The 15,371-nt window shown below is 39.7% G+C and overlaps 1 protein-coding gene across 1 annotated transcript in view; it reads right to left on the bottom strand.

Annotated features, from left to right (window-relative positions):
- Positions 1–10,369, bottom strand: part of LOC134531107 (protein sprouty) — a 143,030-nt gene extending 132,661 nt beyond the window's left edge. The window contains exon 1 of the mRNA XM_063366657.1: positions 9,386–10,369. The gene's annotated coding sequence lies outside the window, so the exon portion shown is untranslated. The remainder of the gene's footprint in view (positions 1–9,385) is intronic.
- Positions 10,370–15,371: the final 5,002 nt, after the last annotated feature.

Raw genomic sequence — 15,371 nt, 5'->3', positions numbered from 1 at the left:
CATTGAAAAAAGTATTTTAAAAAGGTTAATGACAAATTCCACTAATTCACGGTTGTTATAGGAAAATATTTAATTTAATGTTTAGTATGTAGGCTACATAGATGCAAACTTAATGTCTATTATAATATTACTGCGTAATATTACGTTCTCAGTAAGATGCAGTGGTATTTTTTCAAAGTTTGGTTGCAAAAGCGTTCAAAGTAACGAGAATGACTTACAGAAATTGCATTTATTAAAAACGCAATTTAAGTTAAAATTAAATTACTTAGTAGACTAGCCTTTAAAAATTTCAGTTCAATATATCCCAGTTAATCCCGGCCCACAAGCCGTCATGTTGCTGGAAACACAATCGCAATGGAGATAGACATAGACTCCGGCGAGCCGCTAAAGGCACAGGCAAAGACATCGGAAGTGTGTGCTGGCGAAAGTGAAGCCGATCAAACAGGACCGATGATGGCAACGACTGGACATCTTCTCTCTGATGGCGCAAAAGCCTCTCCAAGGTAGATCACCCGGCTTCAAGCTCCCATCCCGCTGACGGGTTGTGGACTGTTGTCCTAAGGGCGACGAGGCAGAGGAAACGCGCGCCAGGGTCGACCTTGTGCCCCGGACTGGCCGATTCCGCGTGTTTCTCACGCCGGGCAGCGGTAGTGCGGTCGAGCGACAAGTGGCCCTAATTGCGGCCGGCGCGCTCAGACCGTGTCGCTCTGGGGCAGAGACCACGAGCATACACGGGCTGACTGTACCACTGCCACCAACCCACAAGCGCCCGACAGCAAGGTCCAAGCTCCCGACCCCAGCAGGGCTGAAACTTTATACCCTGGACCATCCTTCTCGTCCTGTACCTTTGAATATATATATACTGTATAGAAGTCGCCAGCCCAGGTTAACATTTCTAATACGGTTTTGAGGTAGTTGGTTAATTCACCGCCGCAATCGCCACCATCTCTAGGGCATCGACTTGTGGTGGTCCCTAGCGGACAAGTGTCGAACTCTTCAAACACCCCTTCCCCCTCCCGTTGAACGAACTTGAGCTGCAGTGAATGATAGATGGGGGGTGCGGGGAATGACAGCGGGCGACAGGGCTGCGCTCTAACGTGTAAATAACAACTAAGACGATACAGGGCGTTACGGCAGCGCACTGCAGCGGTGAAGTTCCCAAGCTGCTCATCATACGCTTCTGAAAAACGTAGAGTAAATCCTATCCACTCGCGACTTCTATACAGTATATATATTCAAAGCCTGTACTGAACCTTATCATATTTTAACCCCACATGAATGGGTTTTCTAAGCCCCGATCACAGCACACGATGCATGTGCCTCTCTCCGCATGGCTGGAACACAGCATGGTTATGTGTAAAGGCTTCGGCCTGAGGCGTCCTGAGAGTCTTCCCTAATCCAGAACACTTCCAAACAAGGACACTTACGGCCGTTTGCACCAACTTCTCCCAAACATACCCCCCCAGCAAGGGAATGTTTACGTTTAGGCGATCCTTAAAGTCAATTCTCAAAAAATTCGTTTTCACCATCGTGACATCCACTAATGTAGAGGTTGCTTAGTTAGGGACCATCTTACCATAGAGTTTCGCTTCGACCACATAAAAGCACTAATAATTTTCAGGGTGGTATTTGAACGTGTTTTCACTGATATATACTAGCAATAAAAAAACTCTTAATAAACAAAAAATATTGAATGTTTATTTTGCTCGCGGTATTTCGGTGTTGTTAGAGTATTCAAACTTTTAGGAAAGTTGTATAATTTGAATGTCAGAGTTATTTAAGAAAATATCTGAAACAAAGTATATGAGGATGCAAAATATTTCTCCAGATGATAAAATGAAGGTCCTGAGATTAGTTGAGAGGTACAAAACGCAATTACAAAATCAGTGAACAGATGCTGTTTCAAGTAAAGAAAAGTATGTGGCATTGGAAAAGTTGACATTTTATTTTAATATAGATTTCCTTTGTCTTTCGCTATAAATAAATTTAATAAACTTTATGATAAGTTGAAACATGATGCAAAAGTGGCACGTTCTCATTAAACCTGGTTCTGAATAAAGTTCAGATGTAATAATTGATCCAGTTCTTTTAAAGACATCTAATTTGATGGAGAAGAGCTTTACTAGTCTGCAGAATCCCTTTGACGACGATTTTGCAATTGTTGCGACAGAAAATGTTATTGTTGAAGGTTTGTATAACAGAACAAATATTTTGCTCCACATTAGTATCATTTGATAGTCTACGTATACCATACTTCACTTTCTAAATAATTAATCCCTTAGTTTTGGCTATTTATTTGCTTGTACCTATTCAATAATTCCTGCATGAATATAAATAACTCAAAAACGTATATGAAGTAAAAAAAAGTATCGTAAGTTACAATAGAACAACACACGTAAAGAATTCATAAACAGAAGGCTACAAATACATTATAAATTAATTTCAAACACATGCTTAGTAATATGAAACAATAAGGAAAACACAAAAAAAAAAACAAATTTGAAAATTTTTATACAGAATATTCAGTACTGTAAAAATGCTCAGCAAGTCATATTGACAGTAACTGCTATAAAATTTAGTTCAGTTATTGTAATATTCGTCTAGTGAATACATCGAGGAGTCAGGATGTGTTTTAATTTTGTCTTCTACCATTTAATGCTTATTTAGCTTTATCAAAATCTCAGGAAGATTATAGCCTACTGTTTGGCACCAGAATATATTCACTAAATCAAACTAACCTCAAAATAAGCTTATGTCCAGAAAGTTTTTTTTATTTGTTATCCACCAGATCATAAGATTTTAAAAAAAAATTACAGCTAAAAAAAATATTCTAACCTGTCGGAAGGGAATTCAAACATTTTCAATGTGTAGCATAACCCAATTGACAAAAACTTTCTTCATAAGAAATTTCACAAAGAAATCACTTTCATCTAGTGACTCGTGATAATTATGCATTAGTTGAAATATTCGTGGTCGTGGCAGATGTTCCGAAACTTCAACCAAAACATTAATTTCAAAAATTATGTATTCTTCTTCGGCAAGTTCTTTCTGTTTCTCAACAGCACGAATTTTATTAAACTTGTTTGGGATTGGTGAGGACTTCTCAAGAGCTTAGCGGCCAGATTCCAACTGCCTAAATTAAGCTCTGCTTAAAATCGCTAAGAGTTCCTTAACCATTGGTGAAACGATTCAGTGTGCTGGGCAGCCCTTACACACACCCTAAGCAGCCCTTAAACGTTAGGCGGTATTGGTGAAACCAGCCATTAGTTGTAGCTACGTTAGGGGGAAAACAAAGTAATTGTGGTGAACATGGCGGGCGTTCGTGGGGAGAATGACAGGCGTTCGTAATGAACATGAAGGCTTTAGTGGTGAACATACCGGATGTTCGTGTTGAACATGAGAGGCAGTCGTAGTGAACATGAATGTTTTTTTTGTGGTGAACATGGCGTGAAAATTGGTAAAGGGACGAAATGGGTATACATAACGACCAAAGATGCCAGTAACAAAATAGTTTGAATGTCCACCATTGCAGTAAACATTTGTAAAATAATAAGGTGCGTGTACGGTCATGACGCAGGATGTGTGGATGCTGTTTGCTCCGGGTCTGGTTGGATCCCCACCTCCTGCACTATTGTTCTCTCTCCGCGCACGGGCAGGTGTTGGGACTTTTAAAGTGACCTCAACTCGAAGGTCAGCAACCCTGCTACTGTTGTTAAATACTTTCTAACCGATCCACTATGATATGTGCTCACCTATCACGCATCCTACTGACCATGGACTTAATGGCTGGCTCGAAGGTGGCGTCAATGACCTTCACTTTCGAGGTAAAATGGCACACTGATGAAATAAAAAAATAAGACATGAAATACAAAAGACAAGAAATGTTACTAAACAGTACTTCATAAGTTTATTATAGTTTTCATTGAGGCTGCATTTTCAAAATAGAGCATTAAATTGCGTGTAAAATCATACCTAATATTTATTGATACTATAAAACTAAATCATATAATAATTTTTAGCACACCTTCGTTTTATTTTATTTAACCACATGAGAAATTTCGCACATATATTTATTATTTAATGTGCTTATGTTTTATGAGCTAATCGTAGATATTAAAATAACTTATAACCTCCACTATTTTAATTTAGTTTTGATAAAAATAGTTCGATTGTCTTTATCTAGAAGAGAGAAACTAGCGAGGAACTATAAAACATGACTTATGAACTGAAAGTAACCTTTAAAGTTTTTGCAGTTTTGCTCATAACCTACGTACCTGCCAATTAAAAAAAGTACTATTTGATTTGTAGTGTTTCGTTGCTTTATTGGAGCTAAGAAAAAGCTATAATTAATGTGTAAAATTAAATATGGCTGAGAATAAAGAAAATAACGTGTTAGCTTACTTCTTGGATAACTGATTTTTTTTCCAAACATATTGCTGCTTTCATGCAAAAGTTACGTTTCGAGGAGGCCATAATGCTGTGTTAACAAGTCCTCTGACCATAAATTTTTCCGTTAACAAGATAACTTAGAAAACACCAAATTATGGATAGTGCTGTTCAAAGAAGATGAATGTTAATGCTAGTGTTGTTAAACGGCGAAAAATAGTCAAGAGACCACCTGGTTCAGCGCCTTAATATGATCCTCCATTACCCTTTCCCTCATTTTATCGGTGATTGCTGATAAGCTTGGCCTAATGAAACAATTAAAAATAAGAGAATACGAATGATTACAGTTGCGCATAATTTACGGTTCCTTATAAATCTCTAGGCCCGTAGAAACTAAGCATTTATTTCTAAATGCTCGAATAATCTTTAACCAGCTACATATTGCATTCCAACACTGGTTGGGTAGCCTATAATTGCTAAGGTAAAAAAGTGTCCCGACTGTAACCAAATAAGAAATAAATGAGTGCACCAATTGGTTTTTTAACTGAAGTGGATGGTTTAACTATTAAGTGTGGGTAGACTAATCTAATTACATTAGTCATGTTCTAATCGCGTCATGAATTTTGCCAATAGTGCACACAAGGCGGAAATTGGGATTCCAAAATGTAAGAGTGATATCCCGACAGGAAATAGAAATAAATACAAAAAAGACTAATACATCAAAAAGTATAACACTACTAAAAAAAGGTTTTGTAATTTGTTTGGGTTGACAGCAAAATAATTCTGTAGTGTTGAAGTGGCTCAAGTTTCACTAAAAAAAAAAATAGTTTCTGAAACTACAACTAAATTTTGTCACCATTAATTTTGGAAGTAGTTAATATTGGCAAAAAAAAACCTAGTTACAAAAAAAATTTCAAGTACGGGGCAGCTGAGCACATAATGGCCCGCAATGTGTACAGAAGGAAAAGTTCGTTAAACTGGTAAAACGTTTCATGTTCACGACTGAAATGTTAAGATAAAACCAAACTCATCGCGAACAGGGGTGGCCACGTCTGCATGATTACATGGCAACCAGTGAAGCTGGTTTTTTTTGTACAGCTCATGGTATGCGCTATGTTTTTTTAGACTGAAGTGCAGTGTTTGCATTATGGAAACAGTTTTAAATCACTGTATTTCTCGTGAGTGACTGTTTTGACGACTGCTATTCTAATTAAAACTTATTCACCATCATCAGGTGGTCAAGCACTGTTTCCGCATTGCTTTGGGCGTAACAATGTGGCGGTGGCGAGGTAAAGTGACCTAAACTACGTCACAGCATCTCCTGGAGATTCCCGGCTACACGCGGAGCCCTTGCGGCTAGAAATCTACTCCAATTTAATCAGCAGTTCGCGAGTGAAGGAATTAAGGTACTCCACCATTCAGGGTATTTATTGTTACTGTGCAAGCTGCAGGGAGGAGCTAAGGGCGACATCGACACGCGCAGCAAGCTTCAAGTCGCCCCTACGCCCGTTGTCTTCGTCGTGTCTGTAAGGCCGCTGTGGATGCGGTGGAACCCCGCGTGGTTGCCAGTTCCTTCTACTTCAATTGCTTGCATGCTCGAATCTGGGGGATTCACCTGGTGTATCTTGAACCCTGCACTGCGCACTCTGAGAAAAGCGGTCGAAGGAATATTCAGCCAAAAAACGCGAATGTTTTAGCCGCAGAGGCAGAAACCACCGGCACAACTGAATCGTAAAATATTTAACTAAATTTAATGCATGTGCCTTGAGTGATTTTGTGTATACCAGTATGAAAACACCTGTTTCGGCCATGTTGAAGAGCATAAAATAAAGTTGTACCAAACGTTGTCAGGCATTCTGTTTCAGCAGGAGAATTTTTTTTTCCTTATCGTGCAAAAAAAAAGTTTACAATAAGTTTACTACAGTTGACATAAAAACCAGTATTTCAAACATAATTTACAGTGTAATTTTGCGCCAGTGGGTGGAAATAAAATTACTTAAACCGAACATATAGATATTAACGATATCAGCTTCACTCGCGTTTGACATGCTGCTTCTTTATGACACAAGTACTTGACACGATTATAAGAGTCACGTAGTACAAATATAAAGAATAGCAGGATCTGCACAGTTTCCTAAAGTCTATTTCACAATTCGTGCCCAACTTCCATCAATCTTGTGTCTTTATGCGTCGCTCTGGCAAATATTAGATTGTAGGTAACATATGCTTGTATACAGTCCACTAAATAGAAGGGCTATTGCAAAATATCTTTCTGCGACCCACATTGCAAGTGTAAGGAAATTGACTGTGAGCCCTAGCACAGCAGTAGACTGCGGGGAGGCAAGGGGACTTTTGCAATATTAATATAGTTAAAATACTAATTACTAACGCGAATTAATACCTCTTCAGGTGAATTAATTTTTTTGACTATTATTTTCTATTATTCATATATTGTTTTTTCATTGCAAGAAATCGATATATCATTCCGAGGTTCATGAAGTTTTTATTGATTTATGTATGTAGGCTACGTACAAGTTGTAATCGCTCACATAGCACATAATGTTCCAGATACGTTTAAAAAAATCTCTATGAAACTTATTCGGCCTAATGTTTTTGTAACGTTTCATAAGTGAATCTGAAACTTTTATTTGCTGTATGGGAGAAATTTTGTCTCAATTCCTTTTCATACTGTGGGTCACCAAATATTAATAAAACTTTTTTTTTCGCGATAACCGTTTTATCTCACTAACCATTAGAAATATCGAAAAAAAACCAAAATAAATAGTTTGTAGAAATGTTTAATTTAGGGAATAAGTGTTTTTGAATTCGATTTGAGCAAATGGTTTGCCTGTAGTAACTCTAACATATCAGCTAGGAACATAATCGAATTGGTATAGCAAGCCAATAAAACACTCACCATTTTCAAAGTGCAAAACATTTTGAAGCAGTTTATATAGTCCTATGTTATTTGCCTGTATTTAAAACTATGTTAAAGCAAAATATCAGCTGAAGCAGTTGAGTAGTGTCCATTGAAATAACTTCCCGCCAAAAGCCACGAAGCTCATAAGTAAAATAATGTGCACTGTGTTAAGATTCAAATGATATACTATCTACTAATAAACATGCATAATGGTAGTTTGGAACAAGACTTCTTTTGCCAAAGGCTTTGCTTCTGTTGTGCACTTCAGCTAAACTGAACGTTTATTATTTTTAGTCGGCTTCCCACAGTGATTACCGCCAACAGTTGCCCGTCTCACGCCTGTCAAACTTAAAACATGTAGTTTTACATTTATAATGCCTTCTCGACTGAAACCATGAATTAGTACCTGGCCGCAACGCAAGTTATAAGAGAAAATTCACAGAGAGGGAGGGATAGGAAATTTTTACGGTACATAAATATTTGAAACGCGTGTCAAATGTGCAAGTATACGAGAGTACAGGCAAGTGTACAAGAATGTGAGAAAGTTTTCGAGTGGGCAAGTATGCAAGTGTGCTGTATAATGCAAATATGCCATCCGGCGCTGCCGGCATCTGTGCTTTCGGCAAGTAGTTTGATGGATAATAGGTACTCAATGGACGTTTGTACAGAAGGTTCAAAATCCATTGCAACGGACACGGCGACGAAAGCCTCGCCCAGTCTCGGTTGTCTGTGAACTCGGGCCAGAGCTCGCTCACTGCAGAGCACGAGCAGGCCGGCGGCACATTGTTGACGCCACGAGCGGATGCAAATCTTGACTCGAGTCAGCAGATCGCGGCGCGCTATCAGAGCCGCTGGCTTATCGGGTCGGGTAGCTCACTGACTACTAAAGTTCACATCTTAATCGCCCGTCTGCGCGGGTTAATTTATAAAACCCGAGCGCGCGGCGCGTCCTGGCGCTGCGAAGGACGCACGCGGCTTCCAACATTTCAAACCTCGAGGACCGTTGCTCACAGCGCAAGCGCGCAAGGAGAAACAAGTATCACGATAGAAATATTCATACATATTTCATGCCTCTTTCATTCACACGTGATTTCACCTCTGAACAGTGTAAAATGTTTCAGCGCAATTAAATTTCATTAACACTACAACAAAAAATATTAAAAATTACACATCAATCTTAACAGTAGCCAAAGAACACATCGTATACACTTAAAAGAGTGAAAAACTAAATGGAAATTGATTGTTACTTTTCAAAACAGATGCATTTCATCAAATGTACAATTCCAATAAAAATTTTCCCTCCTGTAGTTTTTGCATATCGTAATTTGTTGCTTTATTTTGGCGACCAGATATTCAGCATGCTTACTAAATCGTAAAAGTAAACTTCCCAATTCATATTTCTATTTAGCGCTTTCACTATTGTACTATAGCTATTAAAAACATTACGGCTTGAAAATTAAATTGCTTAAAATGTAGTATATGTGTTATGGTAGTTAATAATATATTTACTAGGTACGATCACGATGTTCTCTAAACACTAAAACCAAGTCACGTAGAATTATAGAAGTTATACTTTATACGTTAACGAAACTATTGAGTATAAGGTATTGACAGTCGAATTATTAGCTACACAATTAAAAAAGAATTGTTAATCTTGAAATAACGTTTTTAAAAACATTTAGAAAAGCGGTAATTGGAAATCACTATTAACGGTATTATTTTTTAAAGTTGTGTACGTCGCCGTAAACCATTAAACCGTAATCGGCATCTTCCTATAGAAGCAAGAAATCTCAGTTACGAGATGTCGTATTGCAGGTATTAGTAAAAACGGTAGCGGGTGGGGGTACTGAGTTGAATGAACCCAGTGCTGCAAGCAAGAATGAATGGATTAGTGAATGAATCGGTTCGCTTTCACCAACTCATGTGACCTGATTCTCAATTCATTGAGCTCTGAAACAAAACACAATGACTTCGGTACAAGGCCCGTTTATGAAAGAAATTCGGATCATGTATCTCATTTCGTGAAGATGATAAAGGCTCAGATAAAACTAACCAACGTAATAAAAAGAAAATACTTACATGTAATTTCTAGCGGCCAATCCTCCAAAGCAAGGACGATTCCAAAAAAAAACTGCACTTGTAGCGATGACTTCAATAATTTTAACACAGCCAAACGTTTAGACAATAATAGCAGTCACGTGATAAAGTACAGCCTGAAAACTGAATCTGCTTTTACAGTAAAAAGCACAAACGAGTTTTCGTAGACTGAAGGTTTTCCTATCATTCAGGCCCGCCACACTGAACACATTTCTTCCGTCACCAGAATTAGAACCAGAACTTTTCACACACACGCACACACTCAGAAAACCTGTGAACGTTACCGCAACAGTCGCAAAAATTTTTTTAACGTTCTGTAGCTGTCAGCCTCATCTACAAAGGGGACATTTTCAACCAAGCACTAACTAAATTTAAATGCTGTGCAAGAAGTGATGACCGTTGGGAAAATGTGTTTAGTTATGCGGTTGGTTGTAGAACTGAAACTAAAACCTTACTTTCTCTGATGACATTAACGGTCGTTCGAGCCAGCGACAGAGTAACTGCAACAAACGCGTGGGAAGGACGATCGAAGAAACGTTCACCGACATAAATCGTCAAGTCCGGTAGCGTCCGCCATTATAACAGTCTTCTGCGCAAGTAATGTTGGAGGCATTGCCGTGCTATGGCATTTTCCAAACCTCGAAAACTTTCACACGTTTCTCTGTCCCGTCCGCACGAAACTAGCTTGTGAATGCATTTTTTTTCTTTCTCCTCCGCTCGTCGAAGGCGTATAATCTTGCTGGATGCTTTCTCCCTCTCTCTCCTTGGACGAGATTCAACCGAAATAACGAGAGGACGAAACGCGCACGCACAAGACACAGAAAACTTCAAATCACAGAGCGAAACGAGTGTTACAATCGGTCCGTTTTTTTCTCAACGCGTTGAAACACTGAGAACTCCACAGCTTGTTCTGCAATGAACTGTGTTGGTGCTCCTTGGCGACCTGGGAGCGGTCGCTTCGCGCACGCGCAGTCCACTCCGCGCACAAGGCTTCACTTCCCCTCTCGCGCCGCCGCCCCTCCCGCGAGGACCGCCCCTCCCGGCCCCCCTCGTGGCCCTCCCCTCCTCTAGGCACATTTCCCATTCATTCATGGCGCTGCTCTCCCGAGCTCGCTTCGTCTCAACACTCGCTCTCCCTTCATTTCCTTTTTTTTTTAGCTCCGCCTCGGCCCCGCGCCGGAAACTGAACCTCCGCGGCGCAGAAGGCTCTCATCCCGCCTCGGACGGTAAATATTTTCGTTTTTGAACTTCGCGCGCAACTTCGAGGGAGTTGGGAGCCGGGCAGGTGCGCCCTGTACGTTACACAATATTATTTTTTTGCGCCATCTGCCCGACAGATGGTGGGAACAATGCCTCTCCGGGTCTTGGGGGTGGGGGGGGAGGGGGGTAATGAGGGAGGAGGGGGTCTTCCTGGTTGCTGAGCTGGCCTCCCGCGGCGGAAAATGTCAACTTGTGCGGGAAAGTTTAATTCATGATATGGCGTGGGTGTTGCGGAGGGGTGGCGGCAAGGCGGGTAGGGGGTGTTCATTGATGGCGGCCGGCGAGGGCTGTCGACAGGAAATGGTGGTCGTGGGAGGGAGAAGGGGGGGGGGGGAAGTTGGGAGAGGGGGAGGGGAAGGCAGGAGGTAGACAATCATATATACGTCACCTGCCTCTCGCTCACTTCGCAACGCCACACGCCACTCCCGAACCGACAGCTGGCTGCAGTCGTACCACCACGATAATGCCAACCGTTATTTTATATCGGCCAGTAGCGTAAGCATTTTGGGGGAAATGAGTCATGACTCGATGAAAAAATTATCCCCTAAAAATGAATGTCTAAAACTGTAAACCTAGTCTCATCACATATGTACCATGCGTCTGTTATTGATGCTGAAGCTCACTCTAACGATGCATAATTTCTGTTATACCTTGAGTTATACTTATGGATATAAAAGTGGCAATGACAGATTGTATTACAGAAGAGAAGAAATAATGCCTTACTTCACACGTGGTACCTAGTGCTACTTGTTAACCAAAGACGCTGCATATGTAATATAAGAGTAGAAATAAAACACGTTGCTGTCAGTTTAGCCAAACGCTGAGAAGACAGGAAGATTCCAGCAATTTATTATAGAATTATGTTTCCGGGAGAGGGAATAGAAATTTGATATTTTATGTTGCAAAAATGCAAATACAACTAAGTTTAATCAATAGTAAAAAAGAAGTGCAATTTTCGACTTAAAGAGATTGAATTCTCCTTTTAAGGCTAGTTTGGTTATGTAGTAGACTATAGTAATAATAAAAAAAGAATATAAGGAAAAAGGGAAATAAAATTCCATATAAATAGTCAGCTAACTAAAATAATTCATTATCATAATTGTAGTAATGTAATGCTAAAATTAAAAAAAGCTAAATATTTTTTAATACATATTAAATCATTACTTACTTATTAGGCACGTTGAACGATTTTTATAAACCCTTTATTACAAGCTAGGTAAAACATGTTTGTTTATAATAGTTTTGCCCATCATACACATAAACACTAAGTGAAAGAAAACCATCTCACATTTTTATTTAGCAGGTGTGCTGTTCCTATAAATTGTTAAATTATCTGTCAATGATTTATATACATTCATTTTCTTATAAACTCAGGATTTTTAAATTATAGAGATAAATATTTTTGTTTAAGTTATTGTGTTACTACCTACTATTTATTAATTATTATTTATTAGCAAAAAAAGAATTTAGACCTTCCTAGTATAAGATTACCAATTATTATATCTTGCTATGACTGTTAAAGATTACCAAATATATTGCAATGTATTTTCACTATCATGAAGTTTCATTCGGCTCACCCATATACGTTTGGCTCGTCCCCCGATGTTCACGAAAGAGAATATATACGGGATTATGTTGCCACGCGCAGTTCACCATCTTGACGACTTCGGCTCGTGGGGTTAGGAGAAAATCGCTGGGTTTGCCTGTGCGTCACTGTGTTGTCATGTTGTAGAGGTTATCATTCATCATGTGGCTGCTCTGTTAGCCGCTGTGTTGTTTGTCTGTATGTACTGTTATTGTTGCAACTGTGTCGTCGTTGTCCGCCCCCTGCGCTTGTCTGTGTTGTGATATTGTTCTGACTAATTCTCTGTGTTTTTCTGTGCATTTAACACTTGACATCAGCTGGTTTCGACTTGTTTTCTGAGTGTTTGTGGATTCATCATTTCTTTGTCCGATCTTCAAGGTATTCTCTACAACATACGTCGTAAACCTTCAGTGGCTTAATGGCCTAAGAGCAGTAGCGGATCCAGAGGGGGGGCTAAGGGGCTCAAGCCCCCTCCTAAAGCATCTGGGTCCACTATTGTTTTAGTGTTTGCCTCGATAAAGCCTAGTCTCAGCTGGGTCAAGCCCCTCCCAAACCAAAATTCTGGATCCGCCACTGCCTAAGAGGTATTTTAAATTAAAAGAGAAAAACTGATCATGTTCCAGGTAATACTTCGGGTGTGTGAACTGTTATATCCCTCGGGAGTGTGCTGAAATGTGACTTAAGCGGGAGCAGGAAACAGGCATGGAAACTGGGCGGCATTATCACGCCATCGGTATCGCTGAGTGAAGACGAGAAGAAGGCATGCCGGTTGTTCCCTTGTTCCATCGCTCATGCTCTGCGATCATCGCTTGTGAACAGACACACGCAGGCACATCTGAAAACGAGCGAATACTATTCCTTATTTCGAGGATAACATTTTAATTTTAGTGTTAGTGACGTTGGTTTAGTCTCATTTGGTAATCACTGGGATAATTAAAAAAAATTGCGGGTATCGCAGAGAAAACAATTCTCTGTAAAGAACTGTGTGATTTGTCACTGAATTGTGTGGCAGCGTGTTTCCACTGGTGTCACCGCGAGAGAGCGTGGTTGGGGCGGCGACTGAGCATCTATACCAAGCAACTATAACATGAAACACTGGCAACTACAACGAAGAGCACTCTTGCATGTAGCTCTCAGGCGCCCGCATATATACCATAGCCTTTGGTGTGATTTATACTCCGTTGTACACACATTTACGAGTAGGCCTACATATGCATGCATGTATTAATTTACCAGTTGATTTTGCTGCATAATTTAGTAAATTCACACAGTTAACACGTACATTTTTATTACTTCCAAAAATATTTTATGTGCATTTTAGAGTGATTTTTTTTTTTAATTTTAACACAGTCATAAAATGAAATAATCGCTTTTTAACGAAGGCGGAGAACCGAATCCACGATATGTGCGATGACAGAGCGCACAAAGTTTCAGCGAGCGTTATTTTCCTTGCGACCTTTACAAGTAGACCACGGATGTGGACTACGTCTAGGAAATACGTCTACAGGCATTTTAATATCTCTCCTGTTTTCACCTGTTGCTTCGTATCATTAGTCAGAATGAGACATTGCAGAATTAAATGTAAACAAAAACATGCAGTGGAACTGATACGTCTTAAAGTCCAGAAATAAAGTTGCCGCTTGAGTACTTTTTGAGATTATAAAAGCCTAAGATATAAAACTTCTTGAGACGAAGTAAAGCTGATGTGCGTGTACAGGTGAGAGTATGGAGTTTCTCGGGTTCCGTCTCTCCAGAACATGCTGCATTCAGATATCTTACTAGTGTCCATATGCATCTCTACGACTTCTACTTACGACTGCAAGGTACCTGAGAATAATTGTATGCATGACGTTTCAGACCAAATAAAGGCGTTTGAAAACAACTTCTCAGATATACTTCTGGGATGGTAATAGAACACAAAAATTAAAATATAGATTAAGGAATAAATAAATAAAGATTTGAGCAGTAATTACAAGTCTTAACTAATTAAATACTACTAACGATATTAAAAAAAACACAATGACATAAAACTTGTACATACCGTTTAGTCGTATTTTATAGGATGTCCATAAAATAGTGTCCCAGTTTCAATGGTATAATATAACAGTTTAATTTAGACTATTTACAACTAATCGTGCATCAAATTGAAGGTATACTTAACTAGTTTTTCTTGCAAATGTTCAATACGTGTAACTTTAGTTATACGGCACACATCCAACCGAAAGTCAAATTCTTTCCACACTTTGGTTAACACGTCCGGAGTAATTGAAGCAATAGCACCTTCAATTCTGCAGCTCAACTATGGAAAATCATTAGGTAGCGGCGGAACGTAGACACGATCTTTTAGAAAGCACTAAATGAAAAATATCGCATGGCGTTATGTCAGGTGAACGTGGAGGCCCAGCGAAACAGAGCTCTGTCGTCTCGACCATTACCACCCATCCAACGGCCAGGGACTTCGACGTTCAACCACTCTCGTAAAGAGATTACAATGGGGAGGGCCTACGTCCTGTTGTAATACCTATACATTTTACAGATTCACTCTTAGCAAACTGCAGAACACACAACGCTTTATGCTAAGGAGTCGCCATTTTGCGTAGGTGGCGCTCCAAGCGAGAATACAACAAAGCAGTACTCGCGCATGTGCTTATCTAAAACGGGTTGAGTTACTCTTTAGTTGTGACCTAAAATACTATTTAAATTTATACCTGGGACATTTTTTAAGGACATAGGCCTACTGTACAAACCAGACTGTTATGTACAAGACAGGGAAGTCCTTTATTTCCTGAGTCTCCGCTGATCGGATCACGATACTCAGCAGTTGCGAGTCCGATGCACCAACGCCGAGCTGTGACGTACCGGCAGGATGGCAGGATGACAGGATACAGTATAATAAATTTGGCAGGATACGGCTGGTACAATACAATAGGATACAGATCAATCTGACTACAATAGCTCTAACTTTAAATGGATCCAAATGTACATGGCTCCAACGACATTTTGGAAACAACTGCTCTAACTGTAGTTTGGCTACATCTGGCTACAACGTCACTCGGATAAAAGGCTACATGGCTACAAGACTACGATGCTTCGAGAATACAAGATTACATAACTAAGAGACTA

The sequence above is a fragment of the Bacillus rossius genome, chromosome 3 (assembly GCF_032445375.1).
Source record: "Bacillus rossius redtenbacheri isolate Brsri chromosome 3, Brsri_v3, whole genome shotgun sequence".
Taxonomy (NCBI): domain Eukaryota; kingdom Metazoa; phylum Arthropoda; class Insecta; order Phasmatodea; family Bacillidae; genus Bacillus; species Bacillus rossius.
This window is presented reverse-complemented; position numbering and strand designations above follow the sequence as displayed.